Genomic DNA, 21,260 nt, shown 5'->3' with positions numbered 1-21,260 from the left:
CCCAAATTAGCTGCGAGAGGAGCGCGCGGGTCTCCTTTCCAAGATAGAGCGGAGTAAGTAGCTCCAGATCGAAGCCGATTTCCGGACCTGCGGAGAGAGAGAGGGCACGGCCGGGCGTTCTCAAGCAGCGAAGGTGAGGTCGCCTGTGCAGTCGGGGGACCCCGGGAAACTTTGCGGAGTTGCACGCAGAGGCAATCCCCGCGGCCCCCGGGCCTGGGTTCCGGAACGCCGCAGCGACGCCGGTTTGCGGGTTAAAATAACGTGCAGCTGATGATCCGAGGGAGCCCTTTTAGACGCGGCTCGGGGCGTCGGGGACCCAGGGCACGTCGGGATTAGAACAGGCCGACCTCCCCTCCCCCCTGGGGTGTTTCATTGGTTGCCAGCTGAAGCCTGACACCCCTTGGGGGAGTCCCCCAGGTTGCCAGAGCAGCGCCCCGCGGTCGCTCGGTCCCCTCCAACTAGGTGCAGGGACCCAGGGAGGCGCTCGAGGACCGACCGGTCACCGCTCCAATTACCTCATCGCGCAGCTCCCCGCCCACTTCCCAAACCTGGAAGGAACCTTGCCCTCCGGCCCGCGCCTCCCCTCCCCCGCGCCCCGTCCCGAGCCGCTCTTGGGGAAAGGTGCCCGCCTCCCCGGGCCACGCGCCGCGAAGGGTTAAGGGCGCGGGCCGGCCGCCGCGCGGTGCGCTCAGGGCTCGGTGCTGCTCGCCGGGCCGCCCGCCAGAGGGTGCCCCCCACCCCCATGAAGTCGGATCCTTGAGCTGCGGCGGCGGCAGCCAACTGCTCCATATTTGGCTTCTATTACACATTTACATACTGGAGCGAGCGAGCGAGCGAGCGCGAGAGAGCGCGAGGGAGGGAGGGCGGAGGGAGGAGGGAGGGGAGGGAAGCGGGAGGAGGGGGAGGAGGAGGAGGAGGAGGAGGAGGAGAGAGCAGAGTATACCGCAGACATCATTTCTACTACAGTGGCGGAGCCGTACAGGACCTGTTTCACTGCAGGGGGATCCAAAACAAGCCCCGGGGAGCAGCAGCCAGAGCAAGAGCAGCCGCCAGACATTGTTTCTCTCCCTCTGCCCCCCTTCCCCACGCAACCCCAGATCCATTTACACTTTACAGTAAGTGGCTATTTTTTTTCCTCCTCTGATTCTTTCCCCCCTCCCCCATCCCCTTCTCCCCTTATTTAGATTAATATCCCTCCTCTCCCTATCTCCCGAGAGGGGCAAAAGCAACAACCAGCAAACAAACCCAAAACCCCAATCGGCTGCACGGAAAACAGCTGGAAGAGGAGCGAAGGGAATCGACGCGTCGTGTTCTGTGTGTGTGCGTGTGCGTGTGCGTGTGTGTGTACATACAACCGTCCTCGGCTCCAGGCTCCCGGGCCGACACCCCCACTCTGGGCGCAGGGGCGGCCGGCTGGGGGGAGCTGTCAGGGGCCGGGTGGGCTCCCGCCAGGCTAGGGGGCGCGCCCGGGCGGAGGGTGCGGGCAGGGAGAGCGGCGGCGGCGCCCCGCTCCGGGGGCTGCTGGTCCGGTCGCGAGTGCGGAGAGCCATGTCCTCTTCCCTCCGGGTGGCGCAGGGGGAGGCGGCGGCGGCCGGGGTGGCGGGGGCTGGTCCCTTTCCCGGCCCTCCTCTTCCCATTCCTCCTCCCCGGAGAGGGTGGTGAGGGGGGGGGTCTCGGGGAGGGCTGCACTTCCCCTCGGGTGGTCGCCCGGCCTCGGCGCCCCGGGGCAAGGGTCTCCCCTCGGTGGCCGGCCTCGCCGGGTGTACGGCTGTGGGCTGGGAAGGGACTGCTCCAGCCAAGGGGCTGGGACTTTGCGCGCGGCCGGGTGCCGGGCGGGGGGCGCGGAGGGGTGGCCTCGGGGACCTCGCCGGGGTAGCGGGTGTGCGGGTGCCTGGAGCGCGGCTGGAGTGGCGGTGGCGGCCCTGGCTGCCGCCGCCACCGCCGCCCTGTTGGTGCGGCCGCTTCCTGATCATGTGCAGCGGCCGCCGCCGCCCGGGGCCGGGAGCCCGCGAGCGCCCCGGTCCGGGCCGGCGCCCCCGCCAGCACCCGCGGCAGGAGCCGAGGAACCGCGGCAGGCGCTGCCCGGAGCCGGGACTGAACGGCTGCGCGGCTGCTGGGAGGGTGAATGAAGCCAGGAGGAGGGGAAGGAGGAGGAGGCGGCGGCGGCGGAGGAGGCGCTGCGGGGATTGGGATGCGCCCTGGAGCCCCGCTGCTCGTTCACTCTGGGCCGGGCCGGAGACTCTGCCACTCCCGGGGCCGGGGCCGCCGCCGCCTCCTACGTGGTTCCAGCGCTGCGCGCAGGCCGGTCCCGCAGGGGGCAGGGAAGGGGGCCGGACGGGCGGAGCGAGAGGTGAGGCGGTGTCGGAGCGCGGCGTGTGAGTGAGTGTGTGAGTGAGTGTGTGTATGTGTGTGTGTGCGTGCGCGCCGGGCGGGGGGCGAGGGCCGTCGCGATGCGGAGGGGGCCCCTCCTCGGCCACTTGGCTGACTGCAGCGTCCCGACCCCACCTCAGTCCCCCGCCTTCAGGCTGCCTTCTGAAACTCCGCGGCTTGTGCTTTCATTTTATTTCAGACCACGTAGGGGGCTGACTGGAAGCGATGAAACAATTCAGGTTTTCTAGGGAGATTGAGCAAGAACCTTAGCGGGGGGTGGAAGTAGGGTGGTGATCGAGACTCAGCCAGAAAACAAAACAAAACAAAAAAATCAGTTTCTAAGGACTGCGGGGGTTCGGTTCGAGCCGGTGGCTGGTCTGTTTTGTTTTGCTTTCTTGGTATATAATCCTACAGATAAAAAGGTAATGTAAATACTTGAGAAGATTGGGAAATTGCTGAAGAGTAGTAAGGGCAGGGGAAAAAAAAAAAAAAAAAAAGCCAGTCGGAAGAAGCTGGTTATATAATGCGCGATGTGGCTAACAAGAAAGGCAAGCTATTTTTATTTTGTTTACCGTATGCTGTGCAGTAGGGACTCCTCCAAACTGGTTCTGTCCCCGAAGAGATTCTGAGCTTCCCTGTGAGATCCACAGGATACAATTAGCAAAATTAGAAGACCCTATTACACCCACAGAATAAAAACTAATGCCTTACAGTGGCTTTCTGCCTGCACATTCGTGCATGCCCAGGAATGTGTGTATGCAAATGAGTTCTCCTTTGGCAATCTAGTAGTGCACATCTCAGTGACATTTGTGTTTTATAATGCAGGCTGTTTTTAATATTTAAACATCATCGTTATATATTGCACACAGCAGTGGGTAGTTACTTGGTGATTATTTTTAGGCATAGCTACTTTTTCAACAGTGTTAGCTAAGACATTTCTGTTTGGGTTTTTTAGGAGGCTGCAGTTCCTAGAAGCCCCTGTTAAGCCCACCCTTGGGTTTATTTGGTGGGTAAAAGTAGTTTGATACTTGGGCTTTTTTTTTTTTTTTTTTTTTTTTTTTTTTTTTTTTGGAATGAAGCTTATGCCTGAGGAAACCACCAGAGAGAAGAGAAAATCCTGCATAGGGACTCTTGGAAAGGGATTGTACCATAAAGGCTAGTGCTGTGGCATTTAATCTCCTCTGATTGCCCTCTCACTGTGCATGCATCAGTCAATATTTTAGCAGCTCCGCAAATAAATGAACTTGAATGCCATCTTCTACATAAAGCAGAGGTTGAAGGGCTCCCTTGAACTTCCTGGCTGGCTGTCAGTGGTGTAGGTTTTCGGTGCACTTACTCCAGCCCTGATCACTCATGTAATTAGATCAGGCTGCCATGGCAACAGACAGTGTTCCTCGTCCATTCAGGTGGGTTTGTCTTGTGCCTGAACTACTCTAAGTGTTTTATGCACAGCATTTATGCTGCCCAAGCTAGACGAAAGACTCCACTATTTCAATTGCATCTTCTTTCAGTCGTTTGGATGGGAGACACTGAAGGAGGCTTCTAACTACTCAACTTTTATAAAGGAGACCAACAAGCTGTTCTTCCTAGGTGCAGTATGTAAATGCATCTCCCCAGACAGTGAAAGGAGCCTGACAATCCTGCTGGTGTTTATTGTGAACAGATCAACAAGTATTTGGTACTTGTTAGAAACCTTTCAGAGCTTACTAAAGCAACATTTCTTTTGCAGTCTGGTGCCTTTGGCCGTGCAGGCACTTAACCCTTTCAAGTGTGAAGAACGTTCATCCTTTGGAACCTGCATTGCCCATAGCAATGGCTTGATTTCTAAAGGATTTACTCAGAGGAATAACTTATTCGGAAAATATATTCCCATTGTCACATTTTTAAACTTGACAGCCATCATAACAAAAACTGGTACTGACAGTAGGCAGACATTCTGAATGTATTCATTCTCAATTTGGATCTATTGGCTGTGATTTGAATGATCTTTGATAGTAAGTGAAAAGGATTTTTTTTCCTTAGCTAAGTAAGAAATGATAGAGGCCTATAGCTAGAGGACAGATAATGCATGGTGCTTTTGCACAATAAACATGTACTTTATTTTAGGATGTAATTTAGCGAACAGTTAGAAAGCAGTATTCTAGTCTTTGCATAAGGGCACTACTATATGAAGGCTGCTAAGCAAAGAGAAATAATACTATGGCAAAAAGGAAAAAGGAAAAATTTCTTTAGTTGCTGAAGCTCTGTGCTGCTCAGGTAATCCAAGTAAGCAGGCAGGGGGAGGTGGGGAGAGAGGAGCATTTTAATAACCTGGTATTTGAAAGAAAAGATAATTGAGAATATGTCTTGATTTAGTTGTGACTGCCAGTCAGTTTACAATTTTATGGCCAACATAGCTAAACTGGTCAATTTTTTCCCCCCAGGCCTCAGATTGAGAGAGCTACTCAACTCTATTCACAGGGGGTTTATGAGTTTCTACCATTTCCTGAGTTTATGTGGTTGGTAAATTCATTGTGGCCTGGTCAGATGAAGCATTGCTGTGGTTAAAATGAGCTATTATTTCTGGAAGGTAAATTGATGGGAAGCAAGGATGTCAGTAAGGCACAGAAGTTTAACACAATGCCTTGGAGGTCCTGGATTCTATTTTGCAACATACAGAAAAATGCTTTACTTGCAGTAAAATGTGAACATATATTTTTCAGTGCACAAATTCATGTTAGAATAAGTGTAAAAAATGTACTTGATCGGAACAGTGAAAGGAGTGTTTTTCTTTTGGGATTTCGTTTTAAGAGGGTTTGGTAAACAGAAGTGATACTTTGTTAAAAATGTTACAACTAGACTTCAGAGCTTCTGAATGGTCTTTTACACTTAGAGGAAGATTAAACAAAAACTCTTTAGCCTCGAGATTAGGTGTCAAATGCCTGTAAGTTTCAACATACCTAAGTCAGTTGTCTAGGAGTCCTGGGAAAGGCCAGTGCGAAGAGATTATTGAAATACGAGTACCAGTAAACATTACTGTGACTCCTGTTTTTGTTGCCATTATAGAGTCCAAGAACTCACATTTCTTTTGAATAATGTAGCGCCTTTATTGTTTTTCATTCTGGAATGTCAAGTCGATTTTACTTTTTTGTGCATACCTTGAGTGACAGTTTCTGATGACTAACACTGTAACACTCATTTTGTTTCCTGTTAAAAGTTAAGCAATAAACATATTTTACTAAAATTCTGAAACTCACCCTAAGTAGGTAAATGTGGGAGTGAATGTTAATACTTTAAACTGTAGTTATCTGAAAATAACACATAGATTAGGATCTGAACAGCTTAAATACTTGCATTGGTGAAGTGACACAGTGCAGTAAGATAGGATATCGTTTTTAAGGGAGAGATAGATTATTTGACTTTCCTTGCTTTATATTTTCAGAGTAATTCAATAGTTTGAATGATTAGTTTCTGTGAGAGATTTAGATCTGTGCAGCTTAATTGCTTCAAAGAACAGATTAAGTTCTGGTCATACTTCCAAGGTTATCAGAAGCAGGCCCTCCTTTTTTTGTTAAAAGCATCGAAAGCAATAAATTGTAGAAATGGTAACAGAAATAATAATTTCTGTTTTAGGACCTTACATATAGAACTGCTTTTTCTAAGATAAGAAATTTTTAGTCGTCAATTAGGTTCACATTTTATTTTCTTGTTATTTTGTCTATTAAAGTAAATTTACTCATTCAAAATTTCTTTAAAAAGCAATATAGAATGTCCGTTTTAGAGAATTTTTTAAATGTTGGCTGAAAGAGCTGTAATTAGATTGAGATTTTTAAAAATATATAAATGCTTAAAATTATAGAAGTAATAAAAATAGTTTTAGACAAATCTTTATTTGTGGAAACAGTTTCTTAATTGTTTTCTTCTTTCATAATGATATTTATGGTTATTTGTCTTTATCAGCATAGGGATATATTTTATAATGCTCGTAATTTGAACTTTCGGGGTAATGTACTATAAATATTTGTGTGATGCATTACTACCATCCCAAATGTACCAAAGCATGTTTAGAACAATTATAGAAAAAAAAGCAACAAGCATTATATTTTGTTTGACATATTTCATGCTAGCAGAAATGTTTCATTGATTTTTCTGTAACTTTTAATGCATCCCATTTGTGGCGTAATGAAAATGTAATGATAATTGCCACAATGTAAGCAAAAATTGTGTTTTACCTGCAAATTACTTTTCAGAAAATTTATGGTAGTACTCAGAATTTGAGACGTAAGAGGGCAGAGGTTTCCTTGATTGTGGTGTTTCGATTTGGGCTAAGAGGAACTCTCTCCCTCCCCTCCCCCAACTTAGGTACCCTTTAACATCACAAGTTTTGAATGAGTAGCTGAAGTTTTTAGTGACAGTTATCATAGCTACTAACTTACAGCAGCTATCCTAACGTTCAAAGAAAATATATTTTCCTGTCACTGTGTATGGCAAATTTAGTTTCTTGTGCCCTTAATTTTGGACCTCTCTCCACATTATCTCCTGGTATTTATTGACCATTACATCAATTTTGTTTAGGCCATCTTTCTTGTTAATCTTCCACTAGTGACAGTGTTGTATTATGTTGCTCTGCTGGGTTTTAAACATATTGAATATTCTATTTTTTGGTGTATATCATTGTATAGACATCCTATAGGTTGTTTTCTTGTATATTGCTTGTATGTTTTTGCAGTGAATTCATGCTGCCTTGGTTGTATTCTTGCGTTTGTCCCTCTGATGGAATACAAGTTATGTAAACTCTCTTTATTATCCTAACTAGTATAGCAACACAAATACTTTTAAAATAAGAAAGCATATCCGGAGAGTAGAGTAATCTTTTGTGGCATTTACATCATGTTTGACCCTCCTCTGCACTTCAGCAAACTAGGAGGAGGCTGTAACTTGGACTCTATAAAACCCTATCTGCCAGGTGATATGTAGATAGGATTGTGTGCACACACATTGTCATATAGGCAAACACTCTCCCAACCCGTGAGCTCATTAAAAGCACTGTCTGCATACTGATGGTACCTGTACCTCGTTTGAGAATCAAGTATTTTGATACTTAATTTGAGATGAAATCACAGTTGTCCCTCCTGCCCCCCCAACACACTTAAAGAAGTACTAAGATTAAATAGGATTTTCTGAACTTCTACTTAACTTCACCATTATTTATACTTGTAATTCAACAAGCTTCTTGGAGGGACTGTGCCTTCTAATGATTTAAAAGACATTGTAGTGTGTAACAACTTACCTTCCTTCTCTGTACACACAGATCACACGTGGGGAAACCAAGGACTACAAGAATTACTTCTTTTGCATATCAGTCCCAGACATGCAATCGATGCTTAAATAAATGCTTAGTGAATGGATTAGTTAGAAGTAAGAATATTTTGGCTACTGTTCATTACTTTGAAAAGTGCTGGAAAGAAGTGGAAGTTATTTTCCTTTCCAGCTGGGCTATGCTCTTAAAAATAGTGAGTGTGTATGGATCAAAATAATCATGACTACAGAGATGTGTTGCCATGTACCAAGAATAATTGGCTCCCTTACCTGTTTACGGATTATTCACGTTGGAGATCATATTCATAGCTCCAGAATAGTTTCTTTCTGACATCCAATATAAACCTGGGCCTCCTCCTTCCTACTGTTACCTGGCGTGAGCTTAGGAAACCCAAACTAAATTTAAAGTCAGCCTAAGCAAGTGTGCAGATCAGCTCCAGTAATCAGAGACTGAAAATTAGTCCAGCATTCACTAGTTTGGCGATTATTTTATAGTAACTCTGCTACTGATTTTTTTTTTTTTTCTGTTTAATGTGGATAATTGGGATTATCAGTATTTAAGAATATAATTTTAAGGGATAGGGCTAAAAAATATTTTAGCAAATCAAGTCCTCAACTTCTTCCATTTCTATGTATAGGTCTTTACCTCACAAAAACTACTACAAGCACCAAGCTCCCTGATGGAAAGGTATATGGAAGATTCATTCATTCGTTCTTTCATTCGTCCATTCACACATTCACTCATTCATCATACAATGGATAATGTTTACTTAATCATGTACAAGGAATTGTGGCAAAATGAAAATGAGATATACATTCAGTAATTAAAGTTTAGTGGAAAGTTTAGTGAATATGTGCACACTTTACACTTTTTTTTCCTGCATTTGATCCTTCTATTCCATTGGACTGGTACGCTAATAGCTGTGCACTTTCATGGTGATCTTTCAAGTTGCATGTTGATAGATAATATATGCCACATTAAAATTAGGCTTTGGCTCAATTACTATTCAATCCATGCCCATTTTCACCTGATACTCCTTGTGGTTACCAGCATGTGTTGATGAGATGATTGGCTAGCATCATTGGAGAAAACAGTGACAGCGGCTGGCTCAAATGGGGAGACCATCCTCTTAATTTGATGGAAGGGATGACCTTTTTGTATGTTGGCCTCCCTCTGAGCCCTGTTGAGTAAAACCAGACCTACCTTTTGAGCTGGCTGGGATCTGTGTAATTCTCCTACAACAGAATGCCAGATTTGATGTTCTTAAAATTCATAGTGCATAGACGCTTAAGGTGGACTTATTTTTTAAAGCAGTTTATTCTGTTTTTCATTTTGGATTTCCTCTCCTGCACTCCCTGGACCATTGCAGGAGCACCGTGCATCAAGTCACCAGGGTGGTCCATTCAAGCTGCAGATTTGTTTGTCATCCTTGTACAACAGTCTCCTCCTCCACTGCCACTACAGGGAAGTGCATCACATGTCAGGTGAGAGTTTTGCCATGCTCTCTCTTTTCCATCTGAGGATAAAGTCCTGACCTGGAAAATTGCCTCCTAGCCATGCTTCCTTACTTTGTTGGCTGTTGAATGTCATTTTCTGTGCAAACTGTTTGGGCGTAGTGTGGGAAGTTGAGAAATTGCCAATATCATTTTTAAAACTTGGATTAGAGTATCTATCTGATTTAATCTATGCAGTTCATCAAGAAGTTCATTTGAGTTTGTGATGATTGATAATTGCCCACTGGGGCTTGAACCTGCTCATTTTAATTGTCACTTTTCCTTAATGCAGTTAAGAATGCTATGCTACAAGATACCTTAAGTCACAGTTTTCACATTTGAGGTTACTGTTGTAGTATAACCTAAGTGTAGCAAAACAGAGGCCTATTTGTTTAGGGGCAACCAGTATTTGTTGAATCTTGAATTTCTTTGTGTCTGTTTGGATTTTACAACTTCCTGATTCTCCCACATACAGTAAATTTTTCTGGCCTGGAGAGTTATGCAGACATAGGGTGTATGCAAGGGTGATGACTCATGGTTCTCTACTGAAGAAAGGGCAGGAGGATATTGCCTCAAATGTAATCAGGAGAGACAAAGAGGTTTCCTAGAACTGGGGGCAGTAAGGGCTCGGGAACATAGGGCTTTGGGTATATGCAACCAAGGGAGATTGTGAAATGGAAAATAGGGGATCAATTTCTATTTGCCTTGGAAAGAGACCTGCTTGAAACTGTGAAGACAGAGTAGATTAAAGGTTCCCAAGCTTGACTGGGCAAGAGAATCACCTGGAGAGCTTTAAAAAAAATAGAATTTGGGACTCCACCCTAGACTTGCTGAATCAAAATGTTCCCTGATGGAATAATTGCTCTGTCTAGGTACTGATGCTCCACAAATCAGCCAGGTGCTGTGGCAGGCACCTGTCATCCCAGCTACTTGGTTGGGGGTGGGGGGTGGGGGTGGGCCTGAGGCAGGATGCTGATGCTCCACGGGTTTGGAAACTCCTGAGTTGGGTGGTCTTCTAGCAGCTGTTCGTAAGTTACGTTCCATAGACTTAGTTGGTGAGAAGCTCATGCTACTTGTAGTGAATCTCCCATTTGAAAATTTGAATTTTCAAAACTCATTTTTTAAGAGATGGTTGGATATTTGCTTTATAAAGTGTTCATTTAAACAATGATGGACCAGATGTCTTTGAAGGAAGAGCTTCCTCTTTATGTTAAGAGCTAGTTTCTTCAAAGAGCTTCCTCTTTACATTAAGAGCCAATTTTTAAGTTACATGTAAATTCTATGGCGTCTTAGATAAGAGCATGAAGTTCTGTAATCAACCCATGTGGACTTAAGATCTGGAGCTGCCACTGTGACCTGAAGTAATCCTATGTCCTTTCAATGCCTCAGTTTATTCACATTTAAGATGGAGGTAATAGTAGAAGTGTCTTAGGGCTGCTGTGAAGATGGAGTAAAATAGTAGATAAACCATGGGTAGAATAGTACCTGGCGTAATGTATGCTATCGTGTAACCTATCCCTTGACAGGTTGATTGTAATGGTCATGTTTTATGATGGTTGCTCCTGAACCATATATGACTAGGAATATGTAAACATACCTGGACCATGGTCTTTGGACCCACCCTATAGGCATCTACGGCTCTGCAAAGCCAATGAGCCTTTTATTTATTTTTGCTGAGTTTTAAATTCTGAATTGATCACAACTCTCTTAACTGTGATTGGATGCATGTTTTGTTTTTTGTTTTTTTTTGTTTTTTGAGATTGTTGTAAGATGAACTGATGAATTACATGCATAAGTGGATTTATTTGTGGTCTGAGTAAAAATAAGCAAAAACCTGAGTTACTGAAATATTATGCCTCAGGAAGAATAACCAAAAAAGTCCCAGTGGGTGACAAGGTGGAGGAGGGAAGAGTCATCACAAACACGATATCCTTGTAAAATATGAAACTGGGTTGCCTGCATTTTATTGGCTGTGGAATACAGGGGTGTTCTTTAAGTGGAAATAGAATAACCTAAAGTTACATGCAAAGGTAAGCCTCTTAAGATCTGCAAGTGTTGGCTGAATGAAAAAGATAGGGTGGGCTGGGTATGGGGGCTCATGCCTGTAATCTTAGCACTTTGGGAGGCCAAGGTGGGTGAATCACTTGAGGTCAGGAGTTCAAGACCAACCTGGCTGACCTGGTGAAACCCTGTCTCTAGTAAAAATATAAAAATTAGCCAGGCGTTCTGGCGGGCGCCTGTATTCCTAGCTACATGGGAGACTGAGGCAGGAGAATTGCTTGAACCCAGGAGGTGGAGATTGCAGTGAGGTCAGGTTGCACCGTTGTACTCCAGCCTCGGCAACAGAGCAAGACTCTATCTCAAAAAAAAAGAAGAAAAAAAGAAACAAAAAAGAAAAAAAAAAAAAAAGAAAAAGGGTGTCTTACTACCACTTTCTCTCTTAGGGATGATACCTGTTTTAACAGTTAAGTGCTAGACCGAAAATCCTCACATTTAGATCTTTGAGGAAATAGTTTAATTGCAGATAGGGTGAGTACAAATGCATTTTTTTTAACCTGTGATGTGGAAAGGAAGTCATTTTTGATAACAGAAATATCTCAAGAATTTTATTGCGGAAAAACCAGGCAGCCAGAAGTCATACCTCTTGGTCAATATGTGCAGCTTTTTGAGAAGAGACCTAGGTTTTTATAGTATGTTAGGCAAGTCTAAGTGTCTTATGAATACTAAAATACTGACAAAGTAGTGCAAAGTCACCTTGAATTTTAAGCAGCTGACATTTTCTATGATTGCATTTAAAGAAAGCTTATAAGCATCATCTAAACATCTTGCATCAATAATGCCCTCATTACAGTCCTCACGACTGACGGCTCAACGAAGGCAGGAAAATAGTATCGTTCATGTTGTACTCTGTTCTATTCATTCAGTTTTTTCTTAAACCTACATTATAGTTCTTTCGGGTCCTAGTTATTTTATAAATATGATACAGCTATAGCAAGTTATGACCTAACTTGTTCACAGTCACTATTTATGTAAAGAAATGATTCATTCATTTATTCATTGTGAATTTTTTTTAAACCACCGCATGGTACTGTGGGAATGGAAGTGAATAAGAGCTACCGGAAGGCAGTTATTTTCTTCATGGTCAGGCAGGGGAAAGAAGAAACTCTCTGAAATAACGAATACAAATAGAATGGGGTTCTAACAGCGTTCTAACAGTGAAGCAATTCAGAAGAGTGACGCTGAGTAGGAGTAATCAGGAAAGACTTTGAGGAGGAGGGATCACTTGAGTTGAGCTCTGCCGGCTCGATTGCATTTCTGTGGGAAGAGATGGATGGAGCATGAGGAAGGCCATGTGTATGTCGTAACAAGCCAGTGCATGGTATGTAACTGACCAGGCCATTTTGGCTGAAGCTTAGGTGCTGGTGGACATGTGAGTTCTGGATTTGAGCAGACAGTAGAGAGTGTGAGAATAAAACTGCTGAGAAGTTGAGTCTGAAGATAAATTTGGAGGAGTCCTTGGCATAAAAGTGACCTTTAAAATTGGGCCTTGGGTTCTTGGACCTGGCAAAAAGTTTGACACACAGGAGGGGCATGATTAAATTCAGGGATGGCGTCAGCTGGTGTAGAATGTGTAGAGAGAAGGTAAGAGGCAGCAGAGAGTAGCTTGAACATTGATGTGGCACAGCCTTCGAATGCCTTCTTTTCATGATCTGGGGTGAAGGAGGCTGGGTAGCTGGAGGAGTTGGGTGATGTGTGCATGGACCGTGAGGGTGCTTCTGCAGAAGCTCAGCCACCTCGGAAACTCAGAGCTGAACTGCAGCTCAATGAAATCGTGTCAAAACCTTTCTTCCTTTAAGACCTTTAAAAAATAGAAACGAGCTAATTTTAGCTAAATCTAATGTGTGTGTGTATAAAAATGAATGCCACGTTTGAAATTCAGCGTATGTGGTGATCTCTTTTCATTTAAACAAATGATCCTTGTATATTCCTCCAAACAGTTTTATTAAGATTTTCAGTGAAGTCCTGTACACATTAACAACAATTCCAGCATTTCCTTTGATCTTTTCCACTGTTGATTTATTCATCTCATGTGATAAGCGTAAATCACAATGTGCCATCTACTTGACTCTGTAGCAATTGTTCATTTGTGGCAATTCATTTACTGTACTTTGACAAATCACATTAATATGGGTGTGTTTGGTAACTTTAGAGGATTCCCTGGAGGCATTCTGTGGACTCTTTTAAATGTGAGATGTGTGTGTCTGTGTGTGTGCGTGTATATTGTGTATACCTGGCTACTAGACACAGCACTTTGAACAATTTGGCTTCTCATTTATTTTTTAGAAAATAAAGAGATATAGAACTAATGAATCTTGGCTCTGGGGAGAAAGTTAGTCTAAAACTTCATGATGTAAAGTGAAAGGGAAGGCTGGAAGTTTATGTTACGATGGTGTTAGTGAGCAGTCTGTTTTAACGTGATGAGAGAAAATTCGAGGATTATTTATACATGTTTTTCTTTTGTTTTTCTTTTTTTTTTGGAGGGGGGGCGGTCCTGAGTTAGTTAGGATGGGCTCTCCGTATAGCCCAAAAGGGCTCAGAATAAAAGCAGTGACTTATTTAACTTTCATCAAAGATAAGAAGGTTAAGACAGGAACAAGAGGGATGGAGCAAACAACATGAGGGGTAGATCATTCTGCCTGCAATCATTTAATGAGCATCTAATGTATGAGAGGCATTGTGCCAGCAAGGCCTTCTAGGGACTATGAAGGTGATTGATAGTTCACGTTTACTATTCTGCATATTAATCCTCATTACAGCCCTTTGAGGTAGGCATCATTATTTTCTCCAGTGCACAGGCAAAGAAACTGTGGCACAGAGAGGGCGAATAACTTGCCCAAGGTCACCCAGCTCTTAAGTGACAGAATCATGCCTGCCAGCCTATACTCTCAGTCCTGTTACTTACGCCCTGTCCTCAAGCAGCTAACAGTAGAGTGCAGAAGCAAGGCATGGTTTGGAGCAGTATTTAAAAGGCCATGACACAAGTACAACATAGTCTAGGAAGTCAGGATTAAGGAAGGGTCCTCGAAATGATAAGCCTTCTTTTTTGATGCCTGCCTATCTATTCAGAGTTGCATATGAGCTTTGTAATTACAGGGTGTCCCGTGCAAGTTTCGCCACCATGCAAGTGATGTTTTCTCCCTTTCTTTCACTCTTACTCCTTCCTCCTTGAGATTCCTACATACTTTCAATAATTATTAATTGAAGAAAATGATGACAGTGGCAATTTGCTTATCTGTCTCAGGGGATGGGCTTAGGTTGATTCCAAAAGTTATTCAGCATCAGGAGTCTCAGCGAGATGATGAACTTTTGACTCTTAAAAGAACTTCACTGGGTCGTTGCTCAGCTTGCAAGATTTAGCAGATATGAACTGTTTATCTCTCCGGTGTGATAGGTGGTGGTGTGGCGCTGAATGCAAGCTCTAAGAATAAAACGTGCACTGAAAGGAGGTCACGCTGTCGTCAAGTTGGCCATCAGGAAGCTTAGAACTCCCATCCCCTCTGCCCCTGCCTGGCCCAGTCTCATTTTCTCTCGTTCCCTGGAGCAGTGAATGAATCTGAGCTCATTCATGTCAAGATGATAGAGAAGAAAGATCACTTTTCTCTTAGCTGGCTTAGGGAAGGCCAGATTGTCTTTCTTACATTGAGAGAAAAATTACTGAGAACTTTTTTCTTTTTTTTTTTTTTTTTTTTGGTCTTCAAAGGCAACATCTCTTGCTTTTACAGACCCACGGAAATTGAGAAGAGGATGCAAGATTTACTATCCCTGCCCTAGCCTGGCAGCTTCAGCCTACGTCACAGCTGTAATCATATGTGATGCATTTTTATTTACAGATTAGTAGGCTCTGACTCTGACATATGACTAACCGGGAAACTCCTCCCTGTAACAGTTGTATGTCATCTGCTTCAGAGAACTAATTGCTTGGCAATTCCCCTTTGGTAATTCCCTCTTTATTTTCTGATGAGTTACTTAACAGCGATGGGCTTGTTGAGCAGAGCATGGAGTTGAATGCGTGCTCCAGAAACTCCACCGTAGGCCTGGGGGATATGTTTTTCAAGTTCTGTTTAGCGTTACTGAAGGAACACTGAAACCATTATATGGCCTGTTAATATTTCACTCAATACCAGATTAAACACCAAGCGGTGTGCAGTTTTCCAAAAGAAATGAAAACCAGGCTTCTTTTTAAAATGTGCCCCTGTGCATTAGAAAATTATTAAAAAGGAATTTAATATTTATAGAATGTTTAATGCTCTTTTGAAAATATGATTTAAAATGGAGTAGCTTTCCTGGCCCTACAGAGGGAGCATGGTGTGCTGTTGGACGGGTGGTTGGGAGGCCGTTTCTGTTGCCTACCCTTCAACAGGGTGACTTGGCGCTGCTCACTCTACCTTGCTGGGTCTCGGTTTCCCTGTCTCCAAACCACGAGGAGGTTGAAAGAAATGATCTCTCTGGCCTCTTCTATCCCTGAGATCATACAGTTCCATGAATAGATTTTATCGTAATTCTTGTTCCCTGCTCCCCGAAGACCTTTGCTTCTGTCAAACGTCATTTGCTGTTGTTTGACTTTGTTAGGTTTTGTATTTAATTAGAATTTATATTTCAGCTATTATTATGTCATTATTTAGAGAGTAAGTCATAAGGGGAGCCTACAATCATTTATCACCCCATCTAGATGAGCTTCACGCCTGAATACTTCCTCCACTCCTTTTTACGATTCTTGCTGCCATGTCCCAAGCAACATCCATTTCTGAAGGTGGAATGTGGCGTAACTGGAAAGAATCTTTCAGCTGATTGTGGGATTGTTTTTTTGCAAGGGGAGTGCAGAAGCTCTGCTTTTCTAAGCAGTAGTATCAAGGGCCATATTCCGCTTTCAATTTGCAAGTAGAAATCCTTTTGATGTCATTTGGTTTTACCTGCAGGTGCGGGTTTCAGTCTCTAGGTAATTCCTTTTCTCTTCTGCATCTACCTTCCCAATTAGCGTGTGCGGCATTGCCTTATCTTTTTGGTTAATTCATAAGCAGTTCATAGAGATGCTTCTTGATTCATTGCAATTATTTATAGTGTCTTTAGGCAGCTAGTGCAAATGGAAACGGTGACATTTGAGAGGGTTTTGTTGTTTTAATTTGTTTGTTTCATAGACAGAGAGGGAGGGTGAAGGTGAGGACCTCGAAGTCAGGGAGACTGAAGCTTGAATCTTTCTGGCTCTGGCTCCTGGTTATGTGGTCCAGGTCACATTTCTTTTATTATTTTTTTGGGGGGGGCGGGGATGGAGTTTCGCTCTTGTTACCCAGGCTGGAGTGCAATGGCACGATCTCAGCTCACCGCAACCTCTGCCTCCTGGGTTCAGGCAATTCTCCTGCCTCAGCCTCCTGAGTAGCTGGGATTACAGGCACACGCCACCATGCCCAGCTAATTTTTTGTATTTTTAGTAGAGACAGGATTTCACCATGTTGACCAGGATGGCCTCGATCTCTTGACCTCGTGATCCACCCGCCTCGGCCTCCCACAGTGCTGGGACAGGTCACATTTCTTAAATCTGTGATCCACAATGTCCTCATCTGTTAAATGGGGATGATAATACCGCCTAACTCACAGAATCACTGGAAGGATTAAATGCCCACTTGCTCTGTCTATATTCCTTATGGTAGTATCTCAATAAGAGAAACAAATGTGTGTACACGCGTGCATGTGCGCGCACTCACATACACACACGGAAGGCATAGCATTTAAGAGCTGAAGAAAAAAGCAAGAACAAAGGAAAGTGCTGTGTTTGAGGGTTTGAGGCATAGTCAGGGTAGGAGGAGCATCTCAGAGCAGCCAGTCTTAGCAGGCGGGGTTTGAATCTGAAAAGGCCTTTGGAAGGACTAGGCACCCTCCGTGAATCTGACGGTGACATTTTCTGCAGATAGATGTGCTCCACAGAAAAGGGTGTTCACTATACATGACTGATAAAAATACTATGTCTTTTAAACATTTGTTGCCCAAACCTTACGGTAATAAAGGAAAGCCAGTAAAAGCCAAAGTTCCCTTTGATGCCACCATTCCAGTCCATAAACCAAGTTCATTTTTACGTGTTGTTTTTTAGTTCTTGGCAATGTAACGTAATACCTTTTTTCAGTTTTGCGGTTCCCATTTAGCACAAACATTCTTATTTGTAACTTAGACTATGCAGTTCTCATTTGCAAGGATCACATAGCATTCTGTCAGGTTGTTTTATCTTAATTTAAGTTTCCTATCATTTTTGTCCGAAGTTGTTTCTGTTTACTGCTATAAAGCCGAAATGAGTATCTTTGCACACAAATATTTACTGAGGACACACTCGCATCAGACGGCTCATTACTCAGAGAGAGCTTGCTCTGAATTGCTTTCTAAAAGGCTGTACCAATTTACATTGTTACTAATGACATAAGAATGTCTCTTGCTTCAATCTGAATAATTGCGGGACTTACTATTTTTTGGCTAATTTAATAGGCTCTTTGGTTTTAAAGTTTGCATTCCTTTGATTCCTCTCAGAGCTAGAACATTTCCATCTATGTTTATTTACTAATTGTTCTTTTTACAATCAGCAAATGGAAGTCTTGCTGTTTGCTAATCTATGTATACGAGCTCTTTACGTGCTCTAGATATTCATCTATTTAAAAAGTCACATTTGCTGCAGTGACTTCTCTAGTCCAGTTTCCTTTCATTTCAGTGATGATAATCTTAGTTGTACAGTGGTTCAAGTTTTTATATGATTGGCCTCTGTTTTCTTCTGCTTGTACCCAGGGCCAGCCTGGAAGGAAGACGTGAGATGACCGCAGCTCAGATTCTGCACCGTGCCGGCAAGTGAGCCACCGGTGGCTTTGCTGGGAATAGCTTTTTTTTTTCTCTTCGGCCCACTTTTTCTCCTGGGAACTGTTTCCCGTAACCAGTCTTTCTATTGCCAAGGGTCCCTTTCCTCTTCTCTCACCTGCTCCTTACTCCTTGATGTTCACCCACCCTGTGCTGGTTTCCTGGCTGTGGCATCCCCTCTGCCCATTGCTGGGGTTCTGTACCCTCTGTCGCTGACCTGTGTCAGGGAGCCCTGCCTTGGGAGCAGTGGGTAGAAACATGTCTGGCAGCCTCCCTCACTTGGGCCTAGAGAGATCAGTCAGGAATTTCAGGCCTGGCCAAAGTCTGACCATTATCCAAGTCTCTGGGGTCGAGGTCTTTACATCCTGTGTCGTCCAGTCCCGCTACCTAGCAGGCTGCCCTGCTACGGGATGGGCTCCTTGGCTTTGGTTTTCATCCATGTAGGAACCAGAAAGGCATGATGCTACCCTGCTTCTTTTCCTGTTGTAGCTTTTCTCCAGAGCCAGCTCTTCCAGTGGAAAGTTGGGAACAACTTCCTAGGTGTTGAGTTTTGGGGAAGGCTGGTCTCAAAGTCTGACTCAGAGGAGCGGCTCTGCTGAGCCGGGGTGGTTTGGCATATGACATACCTCCTACATGGCCTGTTGTTCTGGTCCAACTCGTTTTCCTCTTGGAAGCCCAAATGAACATTTCTTAGTATTTGAAATCTGCTTACATCTCTATTTTTCTGAACCCTCTCCCTGGGTTCTCATGGTCCTTGGGATAAAGTCTAGGATCCTTAGCCTAGCTCAGTAGGTTTTGAGGCCTTGCCTTATCTCCCCAGCCTTATCACTCATAGGTTGCCCTTGTATTCAACCCACTCGGTCCTATCACACTTCCTCCTTCAAGCCCAATAATCTCTCTTGTGTCCTAGCCTTTAGACATGCTGTTCCTCCTCCTTAGAACCCAGCTCCTCTCCCCGCACTGTCTGGCTACCTTTCTCTCATTCTTTTTTTTTTTTTTTTTTAATTATTATTCTTTAAGCTCTGGGGTACATGTGCAGATCATGCAGATTTGTTACATAGGTATACGCATGCCATGGTCGTGGTTTCTGCATCCATCACCCCATCATCTATATTAGGTATTTCTCCTAATGCTATTCCTCCCCAATCCCCCCTCCATGCTATTCCTTCCCTAGCCCCCCACCCCCCAGGCCCCAGTGTGTAGTGCTCCCCTCCCTGTGTCAGTGTGTTCTCATTGTTCAACACCCGCCTATGAGTGAGAACATGTGGTGTTCGGTTTTCTGTTCTTCTGTCAGTTTGCTGAGAACGGTGGTTTCCAGCTTCATCCATGTCCTTGCAAAGGACACGAACTCATCCTTTTTTATGGCTGCATAGTATTCGATGGTGTGTATATGCCGCATTTTCTTTATCCAATCTATCATTGCTGGGCATTTGGATTGGTTCCAAGTCTTGCTATTGTAAACAGTGTCACAGTAAACATATGTGTGCATGTGTCTTTATAATAGAACGATTTATAATCCTTTGGGTATATACCCAGTAGTGGCATTGCTGGGTCAAATGGTATTTGTATTTCTAGATCCCTCATTCTTGAAATTTCAGCTTAGAGTCTCTTCCTCTGGAAGCCCTTGGACTAGGTTATTTGTCTTCTTTTCTGGGTTCCCATAGCACTTCATTCTTCCCCTTGTATGACACTTCACAACCCTTTTCCCGGCCCAGTGACAGGAGGAACTGCCCCCTTTTCTTGGTATGTGTCATATAGTGAATGGGTAGTACATACTGGCGTTCCCCTGTGATGTTTATGTTACAAATTGGATGTGATTCCATCTATTGATAGGGACCGTGATGTATATAATTGTGGTCAGGAACCACACAGCGGTGGGAAAAGCTATGGTACCTGTTTGTTGGAGTGGCTTTGTGCTTTGTCCATCACACAGTGGGTGAAAAAGGTGATAAAAATGTGTAAGAAGCCTGTGCTAAGGAGAAAGAAAGGCCCAGTGATAAATTTTCTGGAATGAAAGTTATACGTAATAGAGTGCTGAATTCGCTCAGATGTATTTAAGTTTTATACTCTCCTGTGCTTAACAACCACACAAAACACTATTATTATTGAAATTCAATACAGGAAAAATGACTTTGTTTTTGAATGTCTAAGACTGTCTTCCTTCTCATTGAAAAAATTCCCATTGAATTTCGATTAGATGAAGATTTTTAGAAACACTGCTATTGTGTTGGATACCTGAATGGATTTTGAGGTTCACGTTCCTAACATCTGTTTTCTGGCTTTGATCAGTCTCCTTTAAGTGCTCTTGTGGTCCTACTCTGCAACTCGGGTGAAAGTTTCTAGTGAGATAATTATCCCAAGGAGATCATTTGATTTGGAAGAGAGTAGTTCTGAAGTTCTAAGTGAGGTTGGTTGGTTAGAGTTAGGTCAAGTATCACATGGAAAGGAGAACTACATACTTGAAGGGAGAGGGTGACCGTGAAACCCTCTTCCACAAACTCTGCTTACCAAGTATGAAGCCAGTGGGGTAGGAAGTCTCTCCGATCCCTTATCTGTGCCTTTTTGAGTTGGCCAGCGAGGTGGTCATCCACCTCCTCTGGGTTGTAAATGACTTTCTCTCGAAGTCTCGCTGTTGGTGGTAGGTGAGGACACCTTCTTCAGGCGGAGGGAGTGCATTTGTGGTCAATGGTGTGAGTGACCACATGTTTGAACCTGTTTAGAGGTTCTGACAGGTATGGAAATGCCTCCCACTAGAAACAGAAGCCCTGGGTCCTTTGTCCACTGCAGCGCCCCAGAGGAGAGTACCCTAAGGCCCTTTCAACCTTGCTCTGCCCTGGCAGGTTCCAAGTGGAGGCAGTAACGACTCTGGATGAATTTTGTTTTGATTCCAGGCTCCATGTCCAGTTCACCTCTGGAGCTGCCTGGGTCACTGCAACCCAGACTAGGGAGAAGTTTGACCCCAAGTTGTGGCTTTTATTGGGAGACAGCCTTCGTCTAAGGAACTGAGAAAGAATGTGTTCCCCAGCTGCTGCCTGTCTGGAGTCTAATCTGAATTTTTTCAAAAGATAGCAGTTTTGTTTGGTTTGATTTAGACATTTTTTTTTTCTTTTGTAAGTGGTCATAGACCCATAAGACAAGTTTATCTGTTATTGTATTGACAGAAGAAAAAAAATGACATGGTTATTGATTTAAAAATCTCTTTCCAGACA

General features: G+C 44.0%; 1 protein-coding gene across 2 annotated transcripts in view; it reads left to right on the top strand.

Moving 5' to 3' along the window:
* The first annotated feature begins 46 nt into the window (after positions 1–46).
* Positions 47–21,260, top strand: part of LOC101038016 (uncharacterized) — a 443,760-nt gene continuing 422,546 nt past the window's right edge. The window contains exon 1 of one of the 2 annotated variants that reach the window (XR_012517451.1): positions 47–133. The gene's annotated coding sequence lies outside the window, so the exon portion shown is untranslated. Of the gene's footprint in view, positions 134–953; positions 1,116–21,260 lie in introns of those variants that run through there. The other variant, XM_074398477.1, reaches the window with a different exon arrangement.

Source organism: Saimiri boliviensis, chromosome 4, assembly GCF_048565385.1.
Source record: "Saimiri boliviensis isolate mSaiBol1 chromosome 4, mSaiBol1.pri, whole genome shotgun sequence".
NCBI classification, from domain to species: domain Eukaryota; kingdom Metazoa; phylum Chordata; class Mammalia; order Primates; family Cebidae; genus Saimiri; species Saimiri boliviensis.
Note: the sequence above shows the minus strand (reverse complement) of the source record. Positions and strands in the feature narration are given on the sequence as shown.